Below are 13137 nucleotides of genomic sequence, written 5' to 3' on the forward strand. Positions count from 1 at the left end.
AAAATTCAAATTTCAAGCATTTTTGTTTACTTCGACTAGGGAATAGTCCAAATTCGATTTGAATTTGAAATAAATTCGGAAATTTGAATATCGAAATTTATTATGTACTGGCTTTTTAAAACTTCAACTTCGGCTATTCGGCATCTAAAATCTGCCGAATTGCTGTTTTAGTCTATAGGGGACCTCCTAGAACCTATTGGTTCTGAGTTTTTTTTTAAAGTACTTTGAATCAAATTTGATCGATAGTACAACAGCCTCTACTCCACTACTTTTCCGACTTCACTGTAAAAACCCCATTAAGATGGAACCTCCTTTGTTCTTTTAGTATGTTATAGAATATCCAATTCTAAGCAACTTTTCACTTGGTGTTCATTATTTATTTTTTATAGTTTCTGAATTATTTGCAGTTTTCTTCTGACTCTTTCCAACTTTCAAATGGCGTCACTGACTCCATCTAAAAATAAATGCTCTGTACGGCTACAAATGTATTGTTATTGCTACTTTTTATTACTTATCTTTCTATTCAGGCCTCTACAAATCATATTCCAGTCTCTTATTCAAATCAATGCATGGTTGCTAGGGGAATTTGAGCCCTGGCAACAAGATTGCCGAAATTGCAAACTGGAGAGCTGCTCACTAGGTGCACTTGCATGCAGTGAATTCGCTGCAAACACTGTTTAGAATGTGCAAATTGATAGAGAGCAAGCAGAAATTAAGCTAGAAAAATGCATTTCAAACAGAGAGAATACATATTAACCAAAATAACATTTAGATCCTCTAGTGGTACACAACCAAAGGCACCTAAGATTTGCTTGTTTTTCTGAAATAAGATACTGTCCTGAGAAAGTGCTGTTAATGGAGGCATGAAACGAGTCAGCAGCTTTTTAATCACACATTGCCAATGTCTGATTGATCTGCTGTTATGAATAATAGAGATGTCTGCTTTTTTAACTGAACTGCTCACGCACAATGGAACAGAAGTAGGCTGCTGGTTGAAACAGGCCCATCTGCTAAATGCATATTAGGGACCAAATATAAAGCAGTTCTTTATAAGGGTAGACAGCTCAACCAGCTGGCAGGATAAGTATTGTGACTTAACAGATTGTTGTACCAGCCATGGCCTTCATTAACTTATACAAACTCTTGTGACCACGGAGCACCAGCAAGTTTAAAACATCCGTTTATTTGAAAATTGTTAAAAAATGAAAACAGAGCGTAATGAGCCCAATAGCTCCATAGCTTTGACGCGTTTCGTGGACAAACCACTTCCTCAAAAAGCTTTTTGAGGAAGTGGTTTGTCCACGAAACGTGTCAAAGCTATGGAGCTATTGGGCTCATTACGCTCTGTTTTCATTTTTTAAAAATTTTCAAATAAACGGATGTTTTAAACTTCATGGTGCTCCGTGGTCAAGAGTTTGTTGATGGATACATGCGTCGGGAGCGTTTTTCACGTAGCAGCACAGCGGCTGTACATCGACGGGTCTGTGAGTAGGGATGTAGCGAACTGCCGATTTGGTGTTCGCGAACTTCGAACACCCGCTAAAATCATTCGATTCGAACGATCGAAGGATTTTAATCGTTCGATCGAACGATTTTCATTCGAATCGAACGATCGAAGCATTCGATCGAATGCTTTTCATTCGATCGAATGCTTACAATCGTTCGAACGAATGGAAATCGTTCGATTTTTAGCGGTCGAAGGAATTCGAATGGTCGAATGGTCGAACGATTTGTATTCGAATCGAACGCGAACTCAAAATGCGAACGTCGCGCGACGTTCGCGAACATTCGGCGGACGCAAACGGTCGAAGTTCGCGCTAACAAGTTCGCCGGCGAACAGTTCGCTACATCCCTATCTGTGAGTGCTCCCTACTCTCCTTTTCTCTTCATTAACTTATACATTAGGTCAAATGATAAAAAAATCACCTCCAGAAATCATGAACTTTTTTCTCTATTGCATTTTTTTGCAGCAATCTCAATTGCTTTTCACTATTAGTTGGCAGGGTTTCATTTTCTTTTACTATTTTCTTTTTTTTGCAGTCATTTACATGATTGAAGGCTAAACACAATCTCCATAAATTAATAAATCTGCCCTTTAGTACATGTCTATAACAAAACATGACAGTTTACTATAGCTATTTGCTATAAAACATGCAATTACTGTTGTCTGATAAGGCCCTCCTGGATATTAAATAACAGCATAATAATATCTATGGTATTTTTTCTGTAGACATTATGGGACATAGTCATCAAAGAGTGAAGTTAGAGATCACCACAGTCCATTAGTGTGAAATCTCACCACTCTCAATTAATTTCTATCGGACTCTTAAGGCAGTATTTATCAATGTATTTATCAATGAGAGAAAGTGAAAGTTCACTCTTTGATGAATATGCCTTTAAATATGCTATAGAAATGAACTGAGAGTGGCAGAATTGCACTTGAGTGCACTGTGATGATCTCTGACTTCACTCTCTGGTAAATATGCCCCTATGACACCTTAGTACAGATTTACCAAAATGTGAGTTTAGAGGTTAATAAATAAAAACTCACCCACATTGTATTCATTCCTATGGGATTTTTAGTATTGTTTTATTATTGGGTGAAAGTTAGAACTCAAAATGACAAATACGGTTCTAAAATGCCCATAGGAATGAATAGAACGTGGGTGAGTTTAAACTCACATTTTTATAAATCTGCCCCTTAAAAAATAAAACAAAATATATATAATATAATATACAGAGCCCCTGAAATGAAGTGTTGTGTTAAAAAAAGCTTTAGTTCCTCACATTTTTATGCAGTCTTTTTGTTCAACCCACTGACTTAAAGCTGAAAGTCTGCAGTTCAAGTGCATCTGAGTTGTTTCATTTCAAAATTCATTGAGGTAATGTACAGAACCAAAATTAGAAAAAAAAAGTTGTCTCTGTCCAACTATTTATGGACCTACAGTAACTGGCACAGGCAGGGATGAGACTAAATCATCAAGGGTGAGCAAAATATGTGGACAGGTGGCAAGCAAATGTGGTCAGGAACAGTTCAATTTTCAGAAAAATTAGTAACTGAAGGGCTTCGGCCAAATCTGAAAACCAGAAATCATCTTTTCATCATCAATCATCTTTTCAATCATCAATCATGATTTTCACCCGAAAACTCACATTTTTGCCGAAAACCCAGCGCACATATGAAAATTGGGACTTTTATGCAACCTCAACAGGTCTGAGATGCCAGTTTTTTTGATTCAGACTTTTCCATCCACTGGGTTTAATAAATTCGGATTTTATATATAAAAAAAAAAAATCACAAATTTTTCGCCATTTTTGCATTGAGTTTAATAAATAACCCCCTTAATAAAAATTTGTGAACTACACATGCCCACAAATGCAAAGAAACATGCCAACCAGAAACCAGAGGAGAGCAGCATTATGCCATGGGTTCATCTTCACCCACACCTCCAGGCATGCATTACAGCAACCCCTTTTATTTTCTAGAAATTACACTTAAGTATGCTGATAAGGTATATATATATATATATATATATATATATATATATATATATATATATATATATATATATATATATATATATATATATATATATATATATATATATATATATATATATATAGTCAACTACAAGAGGTCCTCGGCACTCAACCCATTATCAATATATTTAAGACAGAGACATTCTGTGCACACTGCCACTGAAAAATGCCTTACCCCTTAAACAACACAGGGATTGTTTGTCCATATATTGCAATATATTTAAGCTGGCCAACTACGTCAAAGTCATCCCATATCTGGCCAGTCCTACGCTTAATTTTCATCTGATTCACTAAGAATTCAATTGCTTAATTATACATTTTACAAAGGGACTACGTTTTACCTGCAACTTACTAGCTGCTTTCAAAGTAAAACTCTCATACTTGTCTGCCCTTTTATTAGACACCAGTGGGATCACCTGACTATAGCTGGGAGGGGTGGGAGCTACAACATGGAGCTGGTCACTGCTCCTGTATAACTATAACAAACAAGGGAAAGTTGTGCTCACCACTATTTTTTATTTATTTTATTTTATTTTATTTATTGCAATATATGGACAAACAATCCCTGTTTTGTTTAAAGGGTAAGGCATTTTTCAGTGGCAGTGTGCACAGAATGTCTCTGTCTTAAATATATTGATAATGGGTTGAGTGCAGAGGACTCTTGTAGTTGACTATATGTATTTTGTGGTCACACCCTCATTGCACCCCCGCCTAATGGTTTTAAAAAATAGTGGTGAGCACAACTTTCCCTTGTTTGTTATAGTTATACAGGAGCAGTGACCAGCTCCATGTTGTAGCTCCCACCCCTCCCAGCTATAGTCAGGTGATCCCACTGGTGTCTAATAAAAGGGCAGACAAGTATGGGAGTTTTACTTTGAAAGCAGCTAGTAAGTTGCAGGTAAAACTTAGTCCCTTTGTAAAATGTATAATTAAGCAATTGAATTCTTAGGGAATCAGATGAAAATTAAGCGTAGGACTGGCCAGATATGGGATGACTTTGACGTAGTTGGCCAGCTTAAATATATTGCAATATATGGACAAACAATCCCTGTTTTGTTTAAAGGGTAAGGCATTTTTCAGTGGCAGTATGCACAAAATGTCTCTGTCTTAAATATATTGATAATGGGTTGAGTGCAGAGGACTCTTGTATTTGACTATATGTATTTTGTGGTCACACCCTCATTGCACCCCCGCCTAATGGTTTTAAAAAATAGTGGTGAGCACAACTTTCCCTTGTTTGTTATATATATATATATATATATATATATATATATATATATATATATATATATAGTTCTTTTATTTACTGCTGGACTTTAATTATAATGGTATGAAAACAACTCATTTTCTTTTAGGGCAATATACAGTTATGCTACCATGAAAAAGATAAGACTATAATTTCTTTCTTACTCTTAACAACATCAGCTAATGTATCATATCGATTAGATATAATTTAAATGGCAATAAAATTCGATTTTCATTAGTCAATCAAGTCCATTTACAGCTAATGATTATTTTATGCATCATAGTGCTCTTCTCCATTCTGAATTTCAAAACCATTATAGTAATTACAGGTTGTTTTTTAATACTTTTTGAATAATTAGGATATTATAATCACAAGCTACTTAAAGACTTACGCATAAAGCTGAATACCTTAGCAGATATTTTTTGATAAGTGTAATCTGCATTTAAAAAGAAGCAAGAATGATATAGTACTGTTTAGCACTTTTAAGACATGAAAATCTCAATTTTTTTTATCAGTAAAATAATTATTTACTCTAAATCCTGCTAAAAATAATTTTTGTTTTTTCTGCTTTCAATGAGTGAAAATAAATAGAAAAAAACCTAAAGTATTCAAATAGCTTGCATAGTGTAATATGGCAAAACTTGATTGTAATTTATCATGGTATCAGTGGAGGGGACTCCAAAGTGCTCATAATTTTATGTAAATTGTTATTAATATAGCACTACTTACAGTATGTACAGAGCACTGTTTAGTGGAACAATAAATTAATAGAACAAACAGGGTTATTACAAAAATAAATACAAAGTACAGTTACCATAAAGATTAGGAGTTTAGTTTCAGAGAGACAAGAGGATAGAGGTTCCTGCCTGGTTGAGTTTACAATATAAGTTTGTGCAAATAGCCGCAGGTCATCAAAGCGCAATCCAGCAGACTGTTCTTTGAATCAAGTGTAGCCTGTGGCCATGCTCTATTCAAAAGGGCAGGCAAGGGGAGGCACAAAGGATTCCTCCTATGAGATACCTTCCGCTACCTTGCAAGTCATTCTGAAGTGCAAGGTAGGAGTGGCAGGATGCGCAGCCCACACTGAGGATAGACCATTTATGCCTCATTTATAATGGGAACAGCAAATACAAAGCACTAAAATGGACACAAAATAGACCTTGCTGTGTCTGGAACACCAGACACAATGACATGCAAGTGTCTTGCTACGAGGGTGGTAATTTGCTGTCATATTTGTGCATCATGATTTAATTGCTTGCATATTAGTTATACTGGTAGGGCTTCCTGAGATATCTCATTTTAAGAAGAAGGATTTTGAGAAGGCAATACACAACAGTGTGACTTGTAGGAATTGGCGTGCAATGCTACATTTGAAACAGTACCACAAAACGTTAAAATAACATTTTGTAATTTGTTAAAAAGGGTAGATACCTGCTATACATAACTATGAGAACACAGCTAGGCCAGTACATAATTCCAATATCCAAAGATCAAAAATGCGAAAGAAAAGTTAATAATCTGCAATTTATGACAAATTACCCTGCCTTCAGCAGTTGCCATGTCCAGTCAAATTTGCTGGGGGGGGTATTTAAATGGATTTGTGATTACTTGAACCATGTAACATTTAAAAAAGATATTCATTCAAACCATGTTGTATGAATAAATACTATACTGCAGCTTAGTTCTGCCTGGTGACCTTTCTTCCACATGTTTGTGTTTTGAATGTTATATATGCTCCAATGGAGAGACAGAGGGTTTAAGGTCAAGATTTTGCTTAATATAGTCTGATTCCAGGCACAATACAAATTCCAGTATTGGTGATCAAAAGAGACTACTAACTCCTGGTTGGCTTTGGATGTTCTATGTTGCGACCAAATATAATAAGTTTCCCCTTTTTGCCTACTTTAAATTGACCTTTAATGTTTTAAGTTGATCAACGTAACAGCTAGTTTGAGATGTTTTCCCATTTACAGAACCACTATTGAAATGTCTTATAATACATTTTATTTTAGTAGACATGCCATTTTTTTCACCAATAGTCATTGCATTTGTCACTGCAGCAATAACTTGCACCTACATTCTTTTGACCATAATTCAGCAAGGAAATGCAAGGTAAAATGAAAAATGTAATCACATTGATAAAAGAGTTTCACATACAGAGATGGTGATTTCATAACATAACACTTCTAGTTTCCCTAACCTGCTGTCTTTTTGAATCATAATATTAATTTTGAATTCAGTTTGATTCAAAGCTTAGCATTTTTATTTAATATGCATATTCTCTCCAGCTGTTGGCTTTTTTCCATGGATTACATTACAAAGAAGAAGTATTAAATGTATCGATTTCTCATTTATAATGCTGGAGTGATGTATAGATATTAGTTGTGGAAGCAATCCAGATCTTCAAAAATTGCACAGTATTGATTACAGACTTGATGATCTCATTTAAGTTAATCTGTTAAATGTATAACTTTAGCTTTGAGAGCACATATATGAATATTCAAGCAATAAGCCATAAAATTTTGCAAATACTGAATAAGATCCATCTCTCTCTCTCTCCTCTTTCCAGGGCACATGTAAACATAGAAGCACACAGAGAGGGTTATTTATTAATGGTCAAGTTGTAAAATCTTGCAAAATTTTTGTTTTTTTAATAGAAAACTTGAATTTTTAGATTTATTTTCAAAATTAATAATATCCCAATGCTGCAAAAAGCCTGAATCCAAAAAACTTGAAAAATGTGAGCAATTCAGGAAAAAAGCCCAAAAAATTAGAGCAATTATGGGTTTCGCTCGATTTTATCAAGTTTTTCCACAATCTGATTAAATAGAGGATTTTTTAAATTAATAAATAAGATAAAATTGGGTAGCGGAGTTTGGTCATGTTTTTTAAATAAAGTATGAGATACAGTAAATAAAAATTTTAGTAAATAAACCCCAAGTGTGTCTACATTACTGTATGTAATGTTATTGTAGAAATAAACACCCTTGTAAGTTTGAAGTACTGATGAGGAATGAAACAATAACTAGTTTCTGCAATCCACCATATGTGAATGGTGCTTTCCAGTACATAGGTTAATATTCATTATAGTACCACTTTCTAGTTTAAGCAGGGAGCCATTGTTCTCCATAAAACAGAGAGAGATAGAGCAGTGAAATATTGTGAGAACGATGCTACAGATGAGAGTTTGCTGACAGAATAATGTTTTAACCAGGCATTTACAAGAAAGGGGAAACTCAGTTCACCTTTTTGTGTTATATCTTCCAATGCAATAATCCCAAACCCAAAGAACTAATTTATTTCCTTGTCATACTCTTTCACTGAACTTTTCAAACTTAACTAGACAAAAGCTGTTGTCTACTGCATGTCTAAATCTTTCCACCTCCACAAAGTCTACTCAGATTGCAGTTATTTTGTAATAAATGGTTTAACTGTTTGTCTCTAGCTGAGGGGTTTCACATTTAATGGGCAAACACTTGCTGTCATTATACAGTATGCTGGATGAGTGAGCGCTGCCATTGCATACATTGGCATCTATTTCACAATGATTGAGTTCGTTGGGCCAGAGGGATTTTGCAAGACTGGGTTTTCATGGTTGATATATTTTTAGTCATTTGTCATAAACTCATTCCAGCACACTTCTTGTAAGACGGAATGTTTAATTAATTCAAGTGCCAACGAGCAACATTTATAGTATATAGTATTGAGTGCTCAGTTTTAGTTCCAATTGTAGGATCATCATGCTATTCATTTTATGTATTTAGCAGGCAAACTTTACATTCAGATCAAAATTCTTAAAGAGATACTGACACAACATATTGAAAATTCTAACTGATGCTGAAGTGCCATGTCCATGACCTTATGTATGAGGATGGCATTGTTCCTTTTTTTTTTAAAGCTAAAACAACCTGAAAAAACAACTACATCTTAGATCTAATGGGTTTTTTCACCCCTATTCATTGAATTAAAGCAAAAAGAGTAAAACGTATTTGCCATTATGCTCTGATGAGTGGCAGGGAAAGATGTGATCTGGTCAAATGCTTTATAAGGACAAACACTTAAGCCACTCCTTTATGTTTGGTTAAAGGAGAAAGCATAAGTGAACATTCTTGTCATTACCCTCTCCTGAAATGCCTCAGTAAGTAATCTATATTCATCATTTCTCCATGTCTCCAACATGAGAATTTCTCATGTGACCTAAGTATTACTGCCCATGCATTGGACTTGTGGTGGAAAGAATGCTCTGAAATTCATCATTTTGTCAAGAGAAGGAAAACAGACATTTGCTAACAGCTTCTCATTTATTTGGAACTTAAATAAAGTTTAGAAAAACAAGGAAATCCTAGGGAAAACCATTCTCGGTAAACATATTAAAGTAACATAGCTAATAATTTGAGTTATTGCTGTTTTTTTAACTTTTATTATCAGGGGATAGGAAACAATTATCAGTTTGTCTGAACATAAACAGTGATTGATTACAATAACAGCCAATGCATTTGATCTGTGCTATTGTGCATCACTAACGTAATCAGTAGTTCTAAAGATCTAGAAAGCTCATGACAAAAAACCCAAACATTTGCATGAAAAAGCTGGGCACATAAAACCTGCAGAGTTTCTACAGAAGTCAATGGAAATTGTCTAACTTTATTTCCCAGTCTATTTTTAGCCTCATTGAAAATGAATTGAACAATTTGATTTTTTTTCACTTGTGTGTGAATTTTCTTCTGCGAAAAAAAGCTAGTGCCTGAAAAAAGTATTTTGTAGAAAACTGTCGTATCCATTTCCCCTCAACTTTGAAAATTGATTCAGTACAATGGCCTTGAATTTGTCCTAAAATTGTCCTTTAAAAAAAGACCTTGAAGATACATGTTATTGAAGTTGTCCCCAATAAGTCAATGCCATTTTGAACTGGATACATGCTCTGAATTGCAGAGAAGCTGAATGTAGGATCATAGGTTAAAAACATTAGACAGCAATGTTAATTCTGACAACCATTTTGAAACAAGGGGAAAAAATATTTTATTATATATATTAAAATGCTTTGCAAACATTTGCATGAAGTCTGGGGTAATAACACTTAAAATAGTAGCGGGGTCATTCCATGAATCCATCTTTCTTTGCCCTATTTATGATGTTGGTGATAAAGTCATTGGTAATAAAAAAAAAATAGTTATCTCTATCCTTACCTACCTATATTATGCAGCCATTATAGGGTTTTTTTTATTAATAAACGATTCACCCCGAGCCCATGACCCCTCACCATCTCCTTTCCTCATTTTTAATGAGGGTCGGGATTACTAATTTGAATGATGGTTATGGTGGGGTGAAGTACACAGCGCCAAGGAGTCTTGGGAAACTCACAACTGCAGTTTTTGCTTGTAATTGTACTTTTTCAAATATACAAGAGCACAAATCTAATTAAATAGCGGCACTGGGATCACAACATATGTGCCAACTGCTTATATTTCTTTGGAGTGTAGCCCATTTCAGTTGTCAAAACCACAGATAACTGATAACCTTTATTATTATCACTATCCTGAAGATACTATTTTGGTCTTTCTGCAACTTATAGTAGCTGTTGATATTCTTAAAAGTATATTTTAATCTTTTCTCTTCTTTATTGAGCAATAATCTGTATATCCATAAGGATATGGTTACATAGAGGTGTAGATAAATACATGTAGGGGTACATTAACTAAGCTCGAGTGAAGGATTATAATAAAAAATTCTTTGAATTTCGAAGGTTTTTTTTGGCTACTTCGACCATTGAATTGGCTACTTCGACCTTCGAATCAAACGTTTCGAACTAAAAATCGTTCGACTATTCGACCATTCGATAGTCGAAGTACTTCGACTACCTACTTCGCCACCTAAAACCTACCGAGCACCAATGTTAGCCTATGGGGAAGGTCCCCATAAGCTTTCCTTGCTTTTTTTGATCAAAGGAAAATCGTTCGATCGATGGATTAAAATCCTGGGGGAAGACACTGTACTGTCGTGTGTTTTTGAATGTATTAACATGAATTTTAGCTGAGGTTAAAATGCACTAATAAATGTAAGAAAGTAAGAAGCTGTAGTATTTGAAGTGGACCTATAGTTCTTACTATAAAGATAGCATATGCCCCAAAATTCTCAATTCAATTATATACATTCTTCTGCATTTACAGTGCAATACACCATATTTGCAAAAAGCAATCAAAAAGCCTGCACCAAATGGTATTGGCCAAAGGATCAATTTAAGCAAATTCAAGAAATGCTAGCAGTAACAGAATAATGCAATTGCTATTGCATTTATAAAACATGATTGCTTAGTACAATGGGAATACTGTTATTAGTGTGATACAATAACATCCTGAAAATCCTTAAGCTGGGATACAAATGTATTTTATAAGTACTTACATAGTAAACACGAAACATATTGTTTCATTTTATCATGGTCATTGTATTCTTGGCCTCTTGGTAGAAGTATATTTAAATAGTTTAATTCTAAAATCTGCAAAACAAGAGCTGCACATTTAACTACTAGTATCTTCTTTTTGGTATTTTCTATTTTATATATTTAAGAAATTAACAAACTAAGAAGCAAAATAAAATGTTTATTAGGTGTTTCTGCTTTTGGTTAACTTTATGTAGAATAATACAAGGCTATAATATTTTAAAGTTGTGTAGAGTAATTGCCTGTGTGTTAAATATGTCTTGTCTGGGTGATCTTTTATTTGTCCCCTACAAGTTCTGTCTCGGTTTATTTCAACACAGCAACACATTTTAAGTCCCCTTTGAGAATTAAATAAGAAAAGATGGAAGAATGTATATTTAAGGTATTTGAAGCTGACAGGAGGGCCTTTCATCAGTTATACACTCTATTCTTTTTTTGGAGAAAAAGAAATACCCCTGGTTTTACCACTTATCCACATTCTCAATTTTCATCAGGTCTGTCAAAAGGTGAAATTGACTTTTTCAGATTACATTGCTAAAAACTGCACTGTGTGCACTTTCCCAAGAAAAAACATCCTGTAACTTAAAACCGAATGTGACAATTTATAGCTAGTTTGAAATTGTTAACTGAGAAGAGGAATTACAGATAAAATAAGTGTCTACTTCTGGCATCAAAATGTCCTTGTTTAGGTGACAACGCACCAGCAGGTCGTGTATGGATTGAAGACAAATGCAACGTGTGTTATTAGTTTCATGTGGATGGGTCATTTATTACATTTACACCAAAGGAATGTGTATAGATGACAATACGAGAACTAATGGAAATGTGTATAATTTGATTTTGTTTTATAAAGAAGATAAATAGCAATGTATATAAAACAGTTTGCTGACAGGGCTGTTACTGTTTGAGTTGCTACATAATATGAATTAGAGAGAGGCAATTATGAGTCCTCCATCTGTTTTTGAACTTGATTTTCTCTCAGCTTTAGCAGCTAGTAATGTAACTCAGTTTTGTGGCTCTGTCTGAAGGCACAGATGCATTTTTACTATGCCAAACATGTACTGACGTTATTTTCCCTAAGCATCATATCTGCATATCTACAAACAAACCCAATAGCTACAAATTTCATATGCAAAATATTATTATTGTTGTAATGAAAATACAATAAAATACAAGTTAAAAAGTTAACTATATAAATTATTTGCAATAAAAAAAGTTAAAAGTGGGATAATTAAGACAACATGTGCTGCATCAAAATTGGTGCTAATATTCACAAGACTTAAAAGACAAAATTAAAATATAATTTCTGAAAATGCCACATTACCTAAACCTTGTCTTGTCAGTTATCCTCTCAAAACAACATCTCTCATATTTATACATGTCTACAGAAAAATACTAACTTAGCACATCCTTAATTTATAGAGTCTGGGGACAAAGACCGACAAGACAAACTGACAGAGATAGCAACCTTATGCAGAAGTGCTTCTCAAGTACTAGGTGCAGCTGTATACAACATTATTGTTTAATTGCTAGACTCAAGTTTTAGTAGCTGTACTGCCTTGTTTATTCATTTTATTATTTTATTTATGCTTTTTTAAAGAGATGAGCAAAACTTCCATCTTTTGCTGAAAAAGTAGCAAAACCATGGACAAATTCACAAAATGATGTGGGTTAAACATGGAACAAAAGTCTTGCAAATGTTGCTTAATAAATATATATTTCAATATATTCCCCTTGTAAGCAATTCAATGAAGTCTGGCATGGTGCCGACAAACTGGCAAATTGCTATTGGGGTGCTGCTTAGTGATGGGCGAATTTATTCGGCAGGAGCGAATTTGCGTGATTCGCGAAACGGGGGCGAAAATTCACTGGCGTCAAAAATGGACGCCGGCACGGTTTCTCTAATTATTCGCCG

The sequence above is a fragment of the Xenopus laevis genome, chromosome 9_10L (assembly GCF_017654675.1).
Source record: "Xenopus laevis strain J_2021 chromosome 9_10L, Xenopus_laevis_v10.1, whole genome shotgun sequence".
Taxonomy (NCBI): Eukaryota; Metazoa; Chordata; class Amphibia; order Anura; family Pipidae; genus Xenopus; species Xenopus laevis.